Raw genomic sequence first — 20,637 nt, 5'->3', positions numbered from 1 at the left:
GTGGTTCTTCTCCTTTTGTGTGTGGATGGGGGCAGGGTGAGGTGGGGGGTATTATTATTACCTTACATCTCTCAAACCTTTCTTTCCATATTCTTCTGATTCTATGACCCAGTCTTCTAAGCCAAAACTTAATCAGCTGAATTTTACATAAAGACACCTGAACAAAAGTAACCACCTTTTCAATGTCTCTTTAAGTCCAGTCTTTCTCTCATAGCAGCTGAGAATGATCTATCTAAAGTAAAACCTGATCATGTGACTCCTCAGTTTTAAATCCTTCAGGGGCACCTGGGTGGCTCCGCTGATTAAGTGTCCAACTTTTGCTCAGGTCATGATCTCCTGGTTTGTGGGTTCGAGCCCTGCATCAGGGTCTGTGCTGGTAGCTCAGAGCCTGGAGCCTGTTTCAGATTCTGTGTCTCCCTCCCTCTCTGCCCCTTGCCCGCTCATGCTCTGTCTCTCTGTCTCAAAAATTAATAAAAACTATAAAAAAAATTAAAGCCACTGCCTGTAGGATAAACCCAAACTCTGAAGACAGTATGCAAAATCCGACCATAATCAAACCTTTCCCCCATCCCACCATCTCATACTACACCTTAAACTAATTTGTAGCCCTTAAAAAAAAACAAGCCATGCTATTTAACACTTCCATAGACACTCATATAGCTCCTCTAACACAAATGCTTTTCTCTTACTCATCTAGATACCTATCCAGCAGCCACTTCTCAATATTCCTCCTCCACCCAATTCAAGACCCAGCTGATCTCCTCTGGAAGCTTTTCCTAGATCCCTAAACTGCCTTAGGTGCCCAGCTTGTGTTCTTCTATAGATCCTTGCTTGGTGTGGTAGGCAAAATAATGGCCCCCAAATAAGTCAACGCTTCAATCCTCAAAAATCCATGAATATGTTACCTTATATGCAAACCTTACAGATGTGGGTAAGGACTTTGAGATTTGGATTTAAAATCATTGTCCAGGATTATCCACATAGGCCAATCTAATCACAGGAGTCCTTAAAATCAGAAAACCTTTCCTAGCTGCAAAGACCCAGAGAGATAACAATGAGAGAAGAACTGGACCCACTGTTGCTGGCTTTGAAGATGGAAGAGATGAGTGTGAGCCTACCTCATACAGGTGGCCTCTAGAAATTAGAAAACACAGAGAAATAAATCCTTTTGTAAAGTGTCCCACAAGGAACACAGCCAGCCCTGCTGACACCCTGATTTTAGCCCAGGGAGATCCATGTCAGATTTCTGACCGACAGAACTGTAAGGTAATAAACTTGTGTACCTTCAAGCTACTAAATTTATGTAATCTGCTACGGCAGCAATAAAAACTAATATATTGGGGCACGGTTTTTATGCTGCTCTACTTTTACTGTCTGTGTCTACTAGAGGGTGGGAGCTCCATCTCATTCAAAATTGTTTTCACAATACCTAGCACAGCTGTTGTCTATAGGGATGCTCAACAGTATTTTAGAACAGATACATGTTCATAATTTAATTCTGAAGAAGCTTATTACTATAATTAAAACATTTTTCTTCAATTCAGAATCTTAATTGGCAATATGAACTGCTTTCATTCATCATTAGTCACTCCAGGCACAGAGATCTATTAATACGAGTTTACTTATGACTTTCTCCTTTCATTAACAGGACAAGTGCTCAGTGTTACACAGTCTTCCTATGGAACTTGCATGTATATAGATTTGTTATCAATTTTCCTGCTTCATATCTGATACCATATTTTTAAAAAATCATATACATTGCCATCAGGAACACGTGTGTAGCTCTATCAATTCCAAGATCCATTAAGAAGTATTTTATGTATTCACAGTGCCTTTAACCTAAGTCTCTTGAGTATCTGACAAAATAAATTAGTACTGGAAGTTCATCTCTTAAATCAAGGATTTAGAAATATTCAGGACCTACAAAGTCCATTTCATAACCCTCTAAAATTAACACTATTTTCCCCTCGTCAGCAGCATGCTCAATACGCTAGTTTACAATATCAGCTGAGAGTTTTGAGGGCATAATACATACCTATCTCTGTGGTACTCTTTATCTTTACAGTGACCCTACAAAGGTGATTCTACCTATTACCCTAATTGGAATAGCAGTAGGTGGCTCAGAGGGTTTAAGTGTCTTGCCTGAGATTAATTACACAGCTGAAAAGCAGCAAAAATGGGAATTCAACTCCAAAGTCAATTAAAGAGTAAAAAGAAGTATATATCTTACATCAACCCTTATGTAGCTTATTCTACTATTCAAAAATAGAATTTGGGAAAAGTCAACCCTCACATCTGACCAAGAGTTTTCAGACTGACAGGTACCCATGAAGATATGGCAGTGGCTATCATAAAATACAAAAAAGTACCCATCATGTGACAAGATAAGATGAAGCAGTCTGGCCATGAGATAAATTCATTTTCTTTGTAGCTTAAAATACCTTTTCTAAATGAAGATAAGACTGTGGGTCATATTATTCCTGTGCATCTTTCCTAGCAACTGATACTTCCATTCTTCAGGAGACAAAAAGAAAGATTCTAAACTTCAGGTTCATTCTGTGGTTTAAGATTGGTTCCATATGCAATTCAGACCTCTCACTCAACATCTTCTGATGCCTCTCATTGCTAATTCTCATTACTCATTAACACGGCTAAAAAAATGGACTGCAGAACACTGGCAGCATTGATCTTCACTTCACTAATCAGCTCCACAATCTCAAGTCACCTAATTCTCTGGTCCTTGGTTCTCTCCATCCAAAACACAAGAAAGCTAGATTAGAGAAAGTCTGAATCTTTTCTTAATTCTAATATCCTAGAATGGCATTAACCTTTGCATTCTGCCTGGCATTCTCCTGAACTCAGTACAGCTAGTAGAAACTTAGAAGGAATTAAGATATAATTAAAAAGCTTCAGAGGGACTTTGTTTCAATCTCAGTGCTGTCACTTATGAACTGTATGGCATTGGGCAAGTCTTAGTTGCTTTGCCTATAAAATAAGGAAAAACATACCACCTATGTTATTTGAGAATTAAATTTGTAAATACTTTTTTTTAAATGTTTACTTACTTATTTTGAGAGACAGAGGGAGAGAGAGCCCCCAACAAGGGAGGGGCAAAGAGAGAAGAAGAGAGAGAGAATCCCAAGCAGACTCCGCACTATCAATGCAGAGCCCTTTGCATGGCTCAGTCTCATGACTGCAAGATTAAAACCTGAGCCGTTATCAAGAGTCACCCAGGGGCGCCTGGGTGGCTTAGTCGGTTAAGCGTCCGACTTTCGCTTAGGTCATGATCTTGCGGTTCGTGGGTTCGAGCCCCGCGTCGGGCTCTGTGCTGACTGCCAGCTCAGAGCCTGGAGCCTGTTTCAGTCTGTGACTCCCTCTCTCTCTGACCCTCCCCTGCTCACGCTGTCTCTCTCTCTCTCTCCTAGAAATAAATAAAACATTAAAAAAAAAATTTAAAAAAAAAAAAGAATCACCCAGGTGCCCCTTTAAATATATTTTTTAAATGCATCTAAAACAATGTCTGGTGCTGCGTAACTGCTCACTAAATATTCCTTTCTCTTAAAGTATGACTTGTAAGTATTATAACCAGGTTTTCAAAGGAGCCATTTCTTGAAACAGAACTTAAAAGTTTTATAGGATTTAAAGATAATGTAGCACCAAGAGCATCTTAATCTATTTGGGCTGCGATAAGAAAATACCATATGGGGGGCCTGAGTCACAGGGTGGCTCAGTTGGTTAAGCATCCAACTCTTGATTTCAGCTCAGGTCATAATCTCATGGTCCTGAGACGGATGGCCATCCCAACCCCCCAACAGCCCCCACAGGCACTGAAGGTGGAGCCTGCTTAAGATTCTCTCTCTCCCTCTGCCCCTTGCCTGCTCATGTAAACAAGTGTGTGTGTGCTCGCTCGCTCGCGCGCTCTCTCTCTCTCTCTCAAGAAAAAAAAATACCATAGACTATGTGGCTTAAACAAAAATTTATTTTCTCACAGTTCTGGAGGCTACAAGTCTCAGATGACGGTCTGCCAGGGTTGGTTTCTTGTGAAAGCTCTCTTCCTGGCTTATGGGTAGCCACCTTCTCACTGTGACTTCTCTTATTCCTTCTACTTCCAGTCCTGCTGGATTAGGGATCCACCTTTACGACCTCACAAAATCTTTATCACCTTCCCACAGGCCCTACCTCCAAATATAGTCACATTGGAAATTAGCACTTCAACATATGGGGGAAGGGGGTTGAGAGAGAAGGGCAGAGAGAGAATCCCTAGCAGGCTTCCCACTGTCAGTGAGAAGCCCTATGCAGGGATTGAACTCATGTACCATGAGACCATGACCTGAGCTGAAATCAAGGGTCGGAAGCTTAACCAACTGAGCCACCCAGGTGCCCCTCAACATATGAATTTTGGGAGGACTCAAACATTTGGTCCATAACAAAGAGTATTACTTTATTTTTGTACTAAAAGTTTTTTATTTTAAAGCAAAGGTTATAGACCACATTCAAACCTCATTCCAAGTCTCTAAGATGAATAGAAGTACTATGATCCTACATAGATACCTGAGTAACAGACATGGAGAAGTTATAATCTTAACGACACAACTGAATGGAGGCAGAGTTACAAACTGAATTTGAGCATTTTAACTTTGAAGCTCATTCCATTAAATAATAGTGCATTTTTGAAACTTCTATTTCTAAATGTATTATCATTGTTCTCTCTCGCATCTGTCGTAGAATTCTGTTTCGAAGGGGCACCTGGGTGACTCAGTCAGTTAAGTGTCTGACTTTTGATCTCGGCTCGGGTCATGATCTCAGTTTGTGAATTCAGGCCCCGCATCTGGCTCTGCACTGATGGCACAGAGCCTGTTTGAGATTCTGTCTCTCCTCTGCTCCTCACCTGCTTGTGCTCATTTTCTCTCTCAAAATAAATACGTAAACTGAAAAAATAAATAAATAAAAGGAGACATTCTTCCAAAATAACATTGTTTTCAAAAGAAAATTTATTTATTAAAAAAATTTTTTAATGTTTGTTTACTTCTGAGAAAGAGAGCGTGAGCAGGGGAGGGTCAGAGAGAGGGAGATACAGAATCTGAAGCAGGCTCCAGGCTCTGACCTAGCTGTCAGCACAGAGCCCAATGCAGGGCTGGACCCACGAACCGTGAGATCATGACCTGACCTGAAGTCGGATGCTTAACCAACTGAGCCCCTCAGGCGGCCCAAGAAATTTAAATAATATTAAAGAATGGGTAGATTTTTAAAAAATGACTAAAGTTCTCAAAGCCGAGGAAATAGATTAAATAGAGCCATGAAAACCAAGGTTTAATAAGCCCTATGATTTTGTGATTTCTGCTTTTAAGGAAAGCCAAGAAACTGACACACTCAGCAAAGTCATTGGCTTATTTCTTGACCGACACTCATCAGTGACGCTCATCCACCCACAGACAAGCTGGAGTTAGATAATTATTTCTAGTAACTGAAAGTTGCCTATTCTTGATTTCAGAAAAGAGAAATAGATTACTTTAATAATTATATTTCACATTCTCTGGATGGCAGAGATTTTAGCCACCATCTCTCTGGGTAGCAAATACTATATACTATATCTGTAGACATGACACAACATAGAGGGCTGTTTCAAAGAACATTCTCATGGGGTGGGGGGACAGAATTCTTCAGTGGGGAGAAACACTGGCTTGTATTTAGTAGGTATTACTCCTCAGACCACTGTGGCTTAGGCGTTAAATTCTTTTCCTCTTTTTAGAGATTAAAAAAATGTAAAACAAGGTGGTGTTATTTCAATTTCTATCCTTTAGCACTGATGTGCAGGCTAGCACCTTCTAGAAAAAGTGAGAAACTTCCTGTTCAAAAATAGCAATTTTTACGGGACTTTCTGTACTTTTTGGTAGGGAGGAAGGGAGAGAGAGATCACGTTGTACTTGTCCTTACCTAACCAAATGAAATATTCTATTTAAATATATTAAATATTCTTTTTTTTCTTTCCTTTTTTCCCCCCTGAAACAATGTTTGTATTCACTGTGCAAAAATATTGTAAATCCCGGGGCGCCTGGGTGGCTTAGTTGGTTGAGCGTCCGACTTTGGCTCAGGTCATGATCTTAGCCCGTGGGTTCGAGCCCTGCATTGGGCTCTGTGCTGGCAGCTCAGAGCCTGGAGCCTGCTTCAGATTCTGTGTCTCCCTCTCTCTCTGCCCCTCCCCTGCTTGCTCTCTGTCTCTCAAAATAAGAAAATAAAGATATTTAAAAAAAATATTGTAAATCCCTATGTTCCTTCAGTTGGAGGGGGTGGTGAAAGTGGTGGTGGTAGTGACTTCCTGTTGCTAATCTCCAGATTACTCGTCGTCTCTTATTTGGCTCACAGCCCCTTCACTGCCTGTGTTACAATTTTCCTGCATTAAATTTCTTCTGTTGTAAATACCTGAGAGAATTTCCATTTTCCTAGTGAGACTCTGACTGATAAAACCGCTACACAATGGCAATTTTGTCATTTACTGCTTTTTGAAAAGTTAATTAGCTTTTTCATATACTTAATGTGCTTTAATATGCCTCCTCAAGTAGAAATTTTAATCTTGAAGTCATGGATTCTGAGATCCTAACTGACTTCTTAGGGCACACACTGAAATAAGGATGGGGAGTGCAGAAAGGAGAAAAAAGCGGACATGGAAAGTCAGTGAACAAAATGGGGTAGAGCAAAAGCTCTTCAGGTAATATGCTAGCGATGACAAAGTCATGTCAGCCAAGGAGTCTCTGAGATTGAGATGTCCTTTGAGTATTTTAATTATTTTTTAATGTTTTATTTATTTCTAGGAGAGAGAGAGACAGCATGAGCAGGGGAGGGTCAGAGAGAGAGAGGGAGTGACAGACTGAAACAGGCTCCAGGCTNTTTAAAAAAAGTATCGTAATCATAGTTGTGTTTTTTTTTATTTTTTATTTTTTTATTTATTTTTTATTTATTTCTAGGAGAGAGAGAGAGAGACAGCGTGAGCAGGGGAAGGTCAGAGAGAGAGGGAGTCACAGACTGAAACAGGCTCCAGGCTCCGAGCTGGCAGTCAGCACAGAGCCTGACGCGGGGCTCGAACCCACAAACCGCGAGATCATGACCTAAGCGAAAGTCGGACGCTTAACCGACTAAGCCACCCAGGCGCCCCGATTGAGATGTCCTTTGAATACAGCAAAAAGTATTATTAAAAACATGTCAATACATGTACAATGAATACAGCAAGCAATGATAATGCTATTACAGCCTCCAAAAATCAAGATTCCCAAGCAGTGAATTATGCAATTTCTTTAGAGGCTTCCCAAACTGGCTAATAATCCAAAAGAAATTTTTTATGCATGAGTAATTGTTAGTGGCTGTAACTTTAGGCAATCTACTGAAAATGCAGTTCTTAAATACTAACAGTCCAAAGATAGACTGGTATCACAACACAGTATAAACGGCTTGTGCATACCTCTTTCAGGAAATGGTTTCCTCTGGGCTAGTATCCCTAAAGTAATACTTTGACACAATCTTTGAAAATTCCCGTCTGGCAAGAAAAAGCCCCAAGAGACCATATGTAGATAATCATTTATGTTTCAGCAAATCATATCGCTTTGGCTTATAGGCATAAACCCATAATGACAGAATACTAATAATAATGACAACAGCAACTAGCAATCAAATAGTAGTTACTAGACTTATGTTCTGGGCACTTTCCTAAGTGCTTTACATACTTACCTCATCTAGTAATTCTCACAACTCATTGGGATAGGAACTATTATTTCCTACTCCACCTCCAATATCACAGACTAGGCTTAAAACAGCAAGTAAGTTGCCTAAGTTCACAGAGCTAGTAAGTAATTGCTAGAATTTGATCTCAGGTAGTCTGATTCCATAGTCCATGCTCTTAATTATTATACTGTATTCTCTCCCTAACTTGGTATAAGTCATACAGGGAACTAAGTGGTGACACCAGGACTTCAATACAAGTCTTGGGCTGCATTTAACCAAAACACATTTAGTCATGAGACACGGGAGGTTATAACTCTTTAGCTCTCCCCCTTTTAAGCCCTGAGAAGTCTTTACCATCACCAGCAAACAATGCCTATGGAACTAGGCAATGCGCATAGCACAATATGGGACGCCAGTGCATACATAACAAAAAGAGCAAATTATTTGTGTTCAGAAAATCATGTGTTGAAGCCAAAACTTTGTCATTAATTGGCAGTATGCTATTAAATAGAGTATAGGCTCTGAAGTCAAACAGACATCTATTGGAATCTTAGCTTTGAGACCACTGTGTAGGGTAACAAAGGGCACTTAGAAAAGCAAGCAAAATGGGGCTGAAATTCTGCCTGTGTTCAGCTGCTCACCAACCATCTACACTGGAATAGGGGATGTGTGTGCTAGAAGAAGTGGCACCTAGCACGAGCCCCTAAGCTATTACCAAGGGTAGTGTGGCAGCCCAGAACTTTTAGCCTCTGGTTCACCACAGAGGGCACCATTTTCTATTTCAAACAAAGGTTTCTCAAAAACTAAGGGTGACTGCATACTCTAATACCAGCTATGTAATCTTAGGCAAGTTACTTAATCACTCTAAACCTCAGTTTCTACATAGGGAAAAAGTATTTGAAAATAGTACTTGCTTCATGGTGCAGTTCTAAGGATTACGTAAAATGATGCAAGTCAAGTGGTTAGTATAGTATAGTGCCAAGTACTTAATAAGTGCTCAGCAAACCATAACCAATAAATTATAAACACATGTAACACAACCTGGTCCTCCCACCCTTCATCAGTTAAAATGAATACCATCAATCCCACAAGACATTTCCATGAATGCTGAATTGTGATGAGAAAGCATTTTATAAACTATTTCATATTTATTTATAATTGTTATATAAAGAATTAACAAATACAAAAAGTTTTTGGTACCCAGCGCTTACTAAATGCACGATGAATGTTAAATGGTATTGTTGCTGTTAGTATTGACAATTCATTTAAATTTTTTACATGATACATTCATGTTTAGGTATTTCTTATTTTAGGGAGGATAATCAAGTTCATGCATCATTTTGAATCGTGAGAGGAAAATTATCTTATCAGAGAGATCTGTAAACAATACACATCTAAGGAATCTAAGACTAAGTATTCAGCACTCCCTAGCCTCCCGCCAAAACATCCTACAATTGATCAGGTTTGAGCTAACTAAAAAAAAAAAAAAATAGGAAGAGGCGCCTGGGTGGCTCAATCAGTTAAAGTTAAGTGCAGTTAAGTGTCTGACTTCAGCTTAGGTCATAGCTCGAGCCCACGTCGGGCTCTATACTGACAGTTCAGAGCCTGGAGCCTGCTTTGGAAAGAGAGAGAGAGAGAGAGAGAGAGAGAGAGTGTGTGTGTGTGTGCCTGTCTGTCTGTCTCTCTGCCCCTCATCCACTTGCACTCTATCTCTCTCTCTCTCTCAAAAATAAATAATATTAAAAAAATATTTTTAAAGAAAAGTAGGGGCGCCTGGGTGGCTCAGTCATTTAAACGTCCAACTTTGGCTCAGCTCATAACCTCATGGTTCATGAGTTTGAGCCCCATTAAGGCTCTGTGCTGACAGCTCAGAGCCTAGAACCTGCTTCAGATTCAGTGTCTCCCTCTCCCTCTGCCCCTCCCCTGCTTGCACTCTGTCTCTCTGTCTCAAAAGTAAATAAACATTTTAAAAAAACAAAGGAAAAGAAAAATCATGTCAGAGACACTAAATCTTCTTGCTTAAAACTAGAGCCTTCTCAAAGGAAGAAATTGTATTTATATCTACATGATACATATACACCACCAGATTTACACATAGTGGCATAACTAGTTTCTCTGAACTTGGAAACAGCATTCCTCAGAAACTGCCTGTTGATTCAGCTCAAACTCAAAATAAATATTTGACCCTGCTCCCCTAAGAAAAGGGCTCCTTCCACCCACATTGCAATGTTTGGGACATTTAAAGTTTCTATTACCATAAATTCCAAGTTTATAGTCTCACAGCAGCTATAATTCAGCTACAAGGGACACACATAGGTCTACAAACTAGAGGATTTAATAGGCCTCCTGCTCGATGACAGATTGATGCTTCATGTGACCCATGCCGCAGGCAAAACCCAAAATAAAACGAAGACCTAAGACAGCTATCAGACCTTATATTTGCTTCATGTCTATATTCCCAATGTGCTTACAAGTTTTGTTGTTGTTCTTTTAAAATATTTATTCAACAAGTTTTGTTGTTTTGTCACCGTTCAGAGTCACTACCACCACCAGAGTGCTAGCAACACATCAGCTGATAGAGTACTAAGGAAAGCAAAGAATGCTTTCTCAACTTTATTAATGCTTGCATCTTCTTAGCACTCAAGCATAAAGCACATTCTAGATTTACTGTGTTATTCTGTCCATCAGAATATCTTGATGGGATGGACAACAAGATGCTCTGGAATCAAATCTGAATCGGTCACTAAGTAATGTTATGTCCTCGGTACATCGTTTAACCTCTGCAGGTCTTCTCAGAGATAATGTATGAAAGAGATTTTTAAAATTATAAAGTGATAGGGGTGCCTGGGTGGCTCAGTTGATTAAGCATCCGACTTCGGCTCAGGTCATGATCTCATGGTTCGTAGGTTTGAGCCCCACCTCAGGCTCTGTGCTGATAGCTCAGAGCCTGGAGCCTGCTTCAGATTCTGTGTCTCCTTCTCTCTCTGCCCCTTCCCCACTCATGCTCTGTCTCTGTCTCAAAGATAAATGAAAACATTAAAAAATTTTTTAAATTAAAATTATAAAGTTATATGCACATGGAAATAATTATTTCTGCCAACAGTATATCATACAAACACTTATAAAAATCTTGCTTTCGTTATTCCAATGCACTATAAAGGAAAAGTTATGAAAGTGCTCTTTGAGAATAGAAGCATTCTATAAATGTGAGACTTATGAATTATATCATCTTTGATTCTTTATAATCATATTATAGTACCCACTAGAGGTATTATACCAGATGGCTCAATCAAAAGGTAACCATAATTTGGAAACTTCTAGTATAGGTATTGACAGTGGGGATAATCAGCTTCATCACTAATATTATCAGTTTGGCAATATATGCTTTCTTTTTTGGCTTTTTTGGTAGCATTTTATGCAGCCTGCCCTATTGCATGGGTACAAAGGAGAAGCAATATTACCTCCACTTAATAAAGGAGAAAAGTCTGGGTGATCATCGAAACATATGAAATAAAAAATGAAATCAGAACTAGAGCAGAAAATAGGCTAAGTTCATTGTTCTTTCCCCTAGAACACACTGCCTTCCTTGGGGCATGAAAAACCTCCAAACTGAAAACAAGAAAACAAGGAAAAATAAAACCCTTCCCTGTCCTTTCTCTCTTCACTTTACTACCCATCTGAGATACTTGCACAACAGAGCACAAGAAGCAAAAACTTTGTCCCATAAGGCATAGCAAGGGATGAACTTCATGAATCTTTGTTTTCTACTTGGCAGCTCTACAAACTATATATAAACTGAGCTCCATTAAGATCAAGGCCAGATTCATGTGATTCAAGCTGCTCCATTTGGGAAGGAAACCTTGGACATCTGGCAAAATAATCTGCCAAAGACATGGCTCCCTTCATCATGAACAGGCAGATGAACATGATTGCCAAATGTCAAGAGTGATACTGAATGACTATTTGCTAATGTGCACTTACCTCATTTACATAGGAATTATTTTATCTATTCAGTGTGCATTATGACTAAACTACAACATCTCTAGTCCAGAGTATATCTCAGACACAGAGCATGGCCACTAAGAAATAAAACCACCACTTCATCTGGCTTTAAAAGCCAACTAGGAAGAAGCCAGAAACACAAAGTAGTTTAAGAATCATACAAGTGACGCTTGAATAATGTAGGTGTTATGGGTGCTGACCCCTGCACAATTGAATATCTATATATAAGAAGTGACTCTCCAAAAACTCAATGACTAATAGCCTACTCTGACCAGAAGCCTTACCAATAACATAAACAGTTGGTTAACACATATCTTATATATATATATTATATACTGTATTCTTATAATAAAGCTAGAGAAAAGAATTAGAAAAATCATAAGAGATAACATTTACATAATATGCTATAAAAAATCCATGTATCGGTGGAGCCATGCAGTTCAAACCTGTATTGTTCAAAAGTCAACTGTTATTTCCCAAGTTAAATATTTTCATGCTATGTAGTATTCAAATATGTTGTCACTGGAACAGCATTTTGCTAACAATGTATGGCAACACTGATATGATATACCACAAGCTAAAAATGGCTGCTTATCCAGACATGAGGTCTGGATTACAGATGAAGTAAGCTGATTTGGTTTTAAAATACTAAATATGTTTCAGCTGCTGACATGCATCCTCAATCTGAATTTATACAGAGAACATACTGACTCCATAAAATATAACAAAACAGTGTACAAAGTTTCAGAAGGGAGAAAATGAGGAATGATTTTTTTTTTTTTAACTAGATGTATGTAAGCTGAGACACGGAGGTTGTTACTGAAGACTTTTCCACCTGACAGATCTGTGCTCCTGTGGCCATAATTTGATATGAAACGTATTTTAAAACCATTTAAAGGCAAACTGACATATGAAACTCATCGAGGTATAGTTTATTCACATGAATTTTCTTACATAGTCTCTCTCTCATGAAAATTGTGTTTGGGTTTCTGAGGAGCTGGCTGGCTGACTCTCATGGTTCATGGATGATCACTGTTCCTCATCTGGAATTATTCTTCTCTGTCAATTTCCCTTTCCTGACACATAACAACTATTTTGGATTCCTGGACTCAATACCTAAGTGTGTGTGAAGGTGTTTTCCAACCCACCAGTAAGCAATTCTTGGACACCAGCACAGTATCCAAGAATCCAACTCAATTCTGACACTATCTCCCTGGAGACAGTGTCAGAAACTCAGGAACAGCCAGATGGAAGAGATGCGTAGGGCAAGGTATGTGGGAAGGGGCACGGAGCTTCTGTGCTCTCTCCAGGCACACCATTCTTCCCACATCTCCACATGTTTACCAACCAGAAGGCTCTGGGCAATGATGATTTTTGAAGTAGAGTATCTAAAAAGATAAACTAGGGACTCTTGATTTCATATCAGAGGCCACTGAAAGTTTTTGATCAAGGACAAATATTTAAAACAGTACAATTATATAGAAAACACTTAAAATTGGTCCTAAGAGCAGATTTTATTTTTTTTAATATTCATTTATTTTGAGTGAGAGAGAGAGAGAGACAGAGAGTGGGAGGGAGGGGAAGGGGCAGAGCGAAAGGGAAACAGATAATCCCAAGCAGGCTCTACACTGACAATGTGGATGAGCCGTGAGATCATAACCACCCGGGGCCCCCAAGAGCTGATTTTAAATTTAAATAGAAAAATGGATTAAATATATAAATGGGCAACTTATAGTAGGAGAAACTCGAACAGCTAATATATTTTTTAAATGCTCAGCCTCACTCATAATCAGAAAAATAATTTAAAAGACTAGTCAAAAATAAAAAGTTTGACCATACCAAGTGTTGAAAAGGATATAGAGCAATGTAAACGCTTTCACACTGCTGGTAAAAAAAAGTAAATTGCTTATGACCACTTTGGGCAGCATCTGTTAAGAAAAATATGCAAATCCTACACCCTAGCAATCCTGCTCATAGGCAAATACCATAGAGAAAGCCTGGGCCAGGTACCCAGAATGTTCACAGCTGTATTTTTATTAGGGGGAAAAAATTCCTGGAGGGGAGCTGGGGTAGCTCAGTCGGTTGGGTGTCCAACTCTTGCTTTTGATTCAGGTCATGATCCCAAGGTCGTGAGATCAAGCCTCATGTCTGGCTTTGTGCTGAATGTGGAGCCTGCTTGAGATTGTCTCTCTCTCTCTCTCTCTCCCGTTCTCGCTCTCTCCGCACTCCCGCCACCAATCTCCCCCAAACCCCACCTCAATTGTGCTTTCTCTCTAAAATAGAACAAAACAAAACAAGAAAACCACCCTGGAAATAGCTGCCTATCAACAGGAGAACAGAAAACAAGTGTTCAAAAACTGCTGAACAAATGACACCAAGAAATGAACAACAGTGTTCTCAAAGGAGGTCAGAGTCTCAGCAATCTGTGGGTATAAACAACCATGTCATCAGAAAGAAGACAAAGAATATGATGCAGAAAAAACATTTAAAGAAATAGCCATTGAAAACTTATCAATTTTGGTGAAAGACAAACTGTGGTACATTCATACAATAGAAAACTATTCAGCAATAAAAAGGAACAAGCTATTGATACATGGAACAACATGGCGGATCTCAAAGGCCTTATGCTGAGTGCAAGAAGCCAATCTCCAAATGTTGCCAACTATTTGATTCCATTTATATGATAATCTGCAAAAGGCAAGACATAAGAACAGAGAACAGATCAAAGGTTGCCAGGGGTTGTGGATGAGAGGAGGGTGTGAGTCCAGTGAACAGCACAAAAGAATTTTAGGGGTGGTGGAACTGTTCTGTATCCTGATTGCTAACGTGGTTACACAAACCTATACATGCATTAAAATTCACATAAATGGACATGCAAAAAAAGCCAATTTTATTATATATATACTAAAAAAAGAAAAGCCTAGGAAAAAAATCAGTATCTCCTCCAAAGTCACGTAGATCCAAGATATATGGCATCACATATCCGGTGCCTTTTACACGCAATGTAAAAAGTCACCAGATCAAGCAAATATATTACGATAGCTCCCTAAAAGATGGTTAACAAAAAATCTAAATAAAAGCACTGAACAATAAAAATCAAATACGTAATTAATGTCTTGCAACATAATTTTATCAGGAAGAAAGTACTCAGTTATTTTTTGTTTTTTTTGTTTTGTTTTAAAGACTGTATTTTTAAGTAATCTCTACACCCAATACGGGGCTCAAACTCACAACCCTGAGATCAAGAGTTACACGCTCCACAGAATGAACCAGCCAGATACCATTTCAGTATTGTTTTTAAGTAATTAATCTATAATTTAAAGACAATAACTCTGCACAGTTAACAGGAAACATTCTTCTGTCTCATTTCATGCCTGAAAAACCTTTTTGTAGAGGATGGGAGATATACCCAGTCTGTTATTAAAATGTTTTACCTTTCCCTTCTCATTCAACCTCTGAAGTTCAGTGTGCCCTAAATAAAAAGTTGTCTAAGCCCTGAGATGAAGGAGATGTCACCAACAGATCAAGCCCTTAAAAGTGATTACTTCCACAAATGCAATTTCCGTAGCCTATCAGGATTGCCAAAATAGAAGATAGCAAAGCTTCAACAAAGCCTTTTAACTTGGGTGGCCATATGTCCTAACCTGCTTGGGACAGCACTGGTTTAACACATGCTGTCCCAAAATAATTAACAGCACTCTCTCTCACTCCAGAGGTGCTGCAGTTTAGACAATAAATTATATGGCCACCCCACCTGTATCCTATTTCCCTTAAGGAACTTAACTCATAATCCCTACCTATCACCAAGGTCTAGAAAGTAGACCTCACAAAGAGAAGCACTAATACTAGGTTAGAAAAGAAAAAAAATGAATTTGATTAACCTAATGTGTTTGTGTTGTATTTGCTTGTTCTGTCAATTACAGCTAATTAAATTCTCTTCTTTGGATTGTATGACTGCATAAGAATAACCCAAAACTCTATTCCATACCCTAGTATCTTAGAAGAACTCCATCAGTCACATTGAGTAACAACAAATCACCCATTTAAAATCTCTACCCATGTGCTCGCTTCGGCAACACATATGCTAAAAACTGGAACAATACAGAGATTAGCAAGGCCCCTGTGCAAGGATGACACATAAAAGCTCTACCCATGCCTCCATTCTCATTTTAAAGCTACTGAATAGTGTGGAAAGGCCAGTGCTTTTTATTCCAATTTAGGATGCTGTTTGACAAATTCTAAGGAATTCTAATATGCTGTATCTCCAGATGGAAAGCCTATCTCTGCTTCCTTGATGTGATATCATTGTCAAAAAAAGAACAGGTTTCAAATTATATTCTTTCTTCAGACTGTAACAATGTAGACCAGATATCTTTTTTTTTAGTCTATCTAAAACAATGAACTTACTTCCTCAGAGAATGAACTGCCCAAACTCCTTATATCTCTTTGTCATCCACCCTTTGGGCAGTTCATTGAACAAGGAAAAGTTAACATTCTTGCTATCATTCCTTGGTAATAAATCTGATGAGAGAAAGAGAATAAAATGATAGACCTACACTGTGCATTATAACAGCCACTAGCCTCATGCTCTGCTGTTCACTTGATATGTGTTTCATCCTAATTGAGATGTGTAGCAAGATTTTTAAAACTTAGTACAACAACAAAAAATAATGTAAATTAAATAATTTTTATATTGAGTACATGTGGAAATAATAGTTTTGATATTTTATATTAAAATATATTATATAGGGGCTCCTGGGTAGCTCAGTTGGGTAAGTGTCCGACTCTTGATCTCAGCTTAGTCATGATCTCACAGTTTGTGAGATCAAGCCCCACATCAGGCTCTGCATTGACAATACTGAGTCTGCTTGGGGTTTCCGCTCTCCCTCTCTCTTTCTGTCCCTCCCCTGCTGATAGGCATTCTCTCTCTCAAAATAAATAAACAAACATTAAAAATAATAATAAAAATAAAATATACAAATCCACTGGTTTCTTTTTACTTTTTTTAATGTGGCTACTACTATAAAGGTTTATTTTATTTTATTTTTTTAAGATTTTTTTAATGTTTATTTACTTTTTGAGAGACAGAGCACAAGCTGGGGAGGAGCAGACACAGAGGCAGACCCAGAATCTAAAGGAGGTTCTGAGCTGTCAGCACAGAGCCCGACGCGGGGCTCGAACTCATGAACCATGAGATCATGACCTGAGCCGAAGTCGGAGGCTTAACCGATTGGGCCACCCAGGCGCCCCTAAAGTTTTAAATTACATGGATGGCTGCATTATTTTTCCACTCAACAGTCCTACAATAAACCATGTTTTGATGTGTTTCCATAATAATTTTCATAATAACAATAGCAGGCATAATACCAGCTTAGTTATAGAGGCTTTGCAACTGCTCCACAGGTGTCAAAGTAACAAAATTATTTGTAATGAGAACAGTCCTTGTTACTGTACAGTAATTAGCACTATATTATCCTTAACAGATTTTAAAAAGAAATAAATACCAAAGCAAAACTCAGGATATTTTTAACATGCAATGCTCCTCACTTTTTTGTTTTAAGGAGTACTCTTAATTCTGTAAGAATTTATTGAGTATCTACTATTTGTCTAGACACTGTACAATTCCTGAAATATCTCAAAGCAACCAACTATAGATTTTATTGAAATATAGTTGATATGTTATATTAGTTTCAGGTATACAACATGGTGATTCAACAATTCGTGACATTATGCAATGCTCACCATAGTAAGTGTGGTTACCATCTGTCACAATACAAAGTTATTGCGGTATCACTGACTATTCCCTATGCTGTACTTTTCATTCCCATGACTTTTTTACAACTGCACCTCTTAATCCCCTCACCTTTATTGCCCATCCCCCTCCCCTGGCAACCACATATATTTGAGTTCATTTCTGTTTTTTTTTTTTGTTTGCTTATGGAAACAACCTAAGTGTCCACTGATAGACAAATGGATAAAGAAGATGTGGTATTAAAAAAAAGATGTGTGTGTACAAACACACACACACACACAAACACATCACACAGTGGGGAATATTACTCAGCCATAATAAAGATGAAATCCAGCCATGTGTGACCACATGAAATTCTGTGAAGTGAAATAAGTTAGACAGAGAAAGACAAATATCATATGATTTCACTTACATGCAGAATCTAAAAAACAAAACAAAACACCATAGTCCCAGTCTGGGAAAACTATATCCACAGAGGAATGTAATGTGGAATACGGAAGCAAAACACAGGCCCTGAACATAAACAAGGTGCAGCAAATAGGCAACCTGAGTTTAAACAAAAATAAACTCAAACTATTGTTCCATAATGCTTTTGCCCTGCATGTACTCCTAAACTTTCCCTTATATTTTTAGTTTCTATTTTTAGGTGCTTTTGGTCATATCTCCAGAGTTAGGCTGAAAAGACCTAAACAGTTTCACTGTTAGATTCAGAATTTCCTTTATATTTTCAAATATCAAACAGGCTGACTTCATGCTTAGCAACCTACCATTAAGAGTTTAGCAAGCTTCTCAGGTGCCTGGGTGGCTCAGTTGGCTAACTGACTGACTTTGGCTGAAGTCATGACCTCATAGTTTGTGGGTTCAAATTCCCACATCAGACTCACTGGTGTCAGTCTGTCAGTGCAGAGCCTGGAGCCTGCTTCAGATTCTCCCTCTCTCTCTCCGCCCCTCCTCTGCTTGTGCTCTGTCTCTCTCTCTCAAAAAACATAAATGTTAAAACAAATGGGGGGGGCATAGAGGAGGGCACTTGTTGGGATGAGCATTGGGTGTTATATGGAAACCAACTTGACAATAAATTATATTAAAAATTTTTTTTTCAAGAGTTCACCAAACTTCTAAGTAAAAGATAATAAATCAGGCCACTTCCAATACTCTACATAACAACTACAAGTTTTGTTATCTCAGAGTTGGTGTTAAAAGATCCAAATAAACTATTTTTTCCATACTCTGGGCTACCTTACATGGTAACAATTATAACAAATTTTGCATTGTTGAAACTTCACATTGCTGCTGAAATTACAATTATAATTACAAAATAAAATGAGATCTCCAAACACACAGCAACTAGCATACTCTCTGGAGGCAATTTCAGGTATTTGAAACACTCAAGTCTTTTTTTTTTTAGTTTTTATTTATTTTCTTACTTTGAGAGAGAGAGAGAGAAGAGAGTGAGAGTGAGCACAAGCAAAGGAGGGGCAGAAGAAGAGGGAGAAAGACAATCCCAAGCAAGCTCCATGCAGTCAGTATGGAGCCCAATGCAGGGCTCACAGTTTGTGAGATAATAACCTGAGCCAAATCCAAGAGTTGGATGCTTAACTGCATCACCCATGCACCCCTGAAACACTCAAATCTTATTAATACTGCAGAACAAAAAGGAGACTTGAAAATAAGGAACTTTAGACTTACTGCTTAGGACAGACATAGCTTCAAAAATAACTCAAACGATAGATCATTCTATAACCATATTTATCCACTTTAAAAGGAAAGTAATATTTATCAAGATACAAATGACATTTATGGCTCCTTGACATTTAAAGTTAAATCCAAGAACAGTGTACAACAGCTATTTTTTTTTTTTTTGCAACCACAAAAAAATCTTTTGGATTCTCCAGATATGTGATGTGACTTAGAGCTTCTACTCAAGTATCTTTTTTTCCTTTTAATTAGGTCTGGCCATAATTCAAATATTGCCATGTAGGCTTTATCTTTTTGAATTTTGAAAAACTACAGCAATGCTAGTGTAGCTAGTGTCAGATTATTCTGTATTTGAACATTAGGGGTAATAGTTACATCACTAGGTTCCATGCCCTACCACATAAAGGCGCTCAATAAATATTTCTTGAATGAATAAAATGAGAAGACGGGAAATATGCACAGTGGTATAAGACTGCAAAGAAAAACTTAATGCAAGGAAACAAAATACAGGCAGAACTAGATGGGATGCCCTTCCACCAAAAACATTAAAAATAGCTACTCAGGGGGCATCTGGCTGGCTCAGTCAGAAGAGCATGCCAACTCTTGATTTCAGGGTTTGTGAATTCGAGCCTCACATCAGGTGTAGAGATTACAAAAACAAACTTAAAAAAACAGCTTCTCAGTATGGAACGATGCAAAAGTTCTGGAGATTGAAGCAGTAATGGTTCACATCAATGTAAACGTACGTGATGTCATCAAATTGTGAAGTTAAAATGGTTAACATGTACATTTTACCACAATATTTATTTTAAGTAGGCTTCACACCCAATGTGGAGCTTGAACTCACAACCCTGAGATCAAGAGTCACATGCTCTACCAAGTGAACCAGCCAGGCATACCTAAAAAATTTTTTTAATAGCTACACAGCCAAGCGTGACTACAGACTTTCACAGGAAGACACTAAAACTATGATGGTGAGAAATTCTGGCCATGTAAAAAAACCACTGGCTATGTGTATTGTACAGTAAACAACTTCAAAATAAGCAAAAAGGCCCTCACTGAAAAAGTTGTACTGTTTTACAAAATATCTGTTTGCCAAGTCCTTGTGACAAAATTAACATTCTGTGGTAGCTGCTCATATGTATAATATTAAGTAGTATTTACTCCATTGGAAGAAAAACTAAGTATAACTGTAGGTAAACACAGACTTTGAGCCTTTAAAAATAAACACGCTTACTTAAAAAGGAAATAAATTAAACTGTTTTTATCTAAACTGACCATAAGACTTTCAATTTTAAGTTTTTAAAAACTCATATGGACCAACCACATAAACAATGTAATAATATTAATATGAAATACTTATTTGCAAATCTTGTTACATAAATCCAAAAGAAGAGGGTCAGGTGAAAATATGAAATCTCAACTGGTGATACGGGGACAATTTTCTGATCCAGGGGCTATATGAACTTTTCTGT

At 38.3% G+C, this 20,637-nt stretch overlaps 1 protein-coding gene and 1 non-coding gene across 2 annotated transcripts in view; one reads left to right on the top strand and one right to left on the bottom strand.

Annotated features, from left to right (window-relative positions):
* MCU (mitochondrial calcium uniporter) overlaps window positions 1-20,637 on the bottom strand; it is a 199,565-nt gene that overhangs the window by 130,972 nt on the left and 47,956 nt on the right. The gene's annotated exons all lie outside the window — the stretch shown is intronic.
* LOC120233776 lies at window positions 15,776-15,880 on the top strand. Its single transcript, XR_005528914.1, has one exon. It is a non-coding gene; the product is annotated as a U6 spliceosomal RNA (small nuclear RNA).

Source organism: Hyaena hyaena, unplaced genomic scaffold, assembly GCF_003009895.1.
Source record: "Hyaena hyaena isolate Hyena2069 unplaced genomic scaffold, ASM300989v1 scaffold_97, whole genome shotgun sequence".
In the NCBI taxonomy this organism is placed as follows: domain Eukaryota; kingdom Metazoa; phylum Chordata; class Mammalia; order Carnivora; family Hyaenidae; genus Hyaena; species Hyaena hyaena.
Note: the sequence above shows the minus strand (reverse complement) of the source record. Positions and strands in the feature narration are given on the sequence as shown.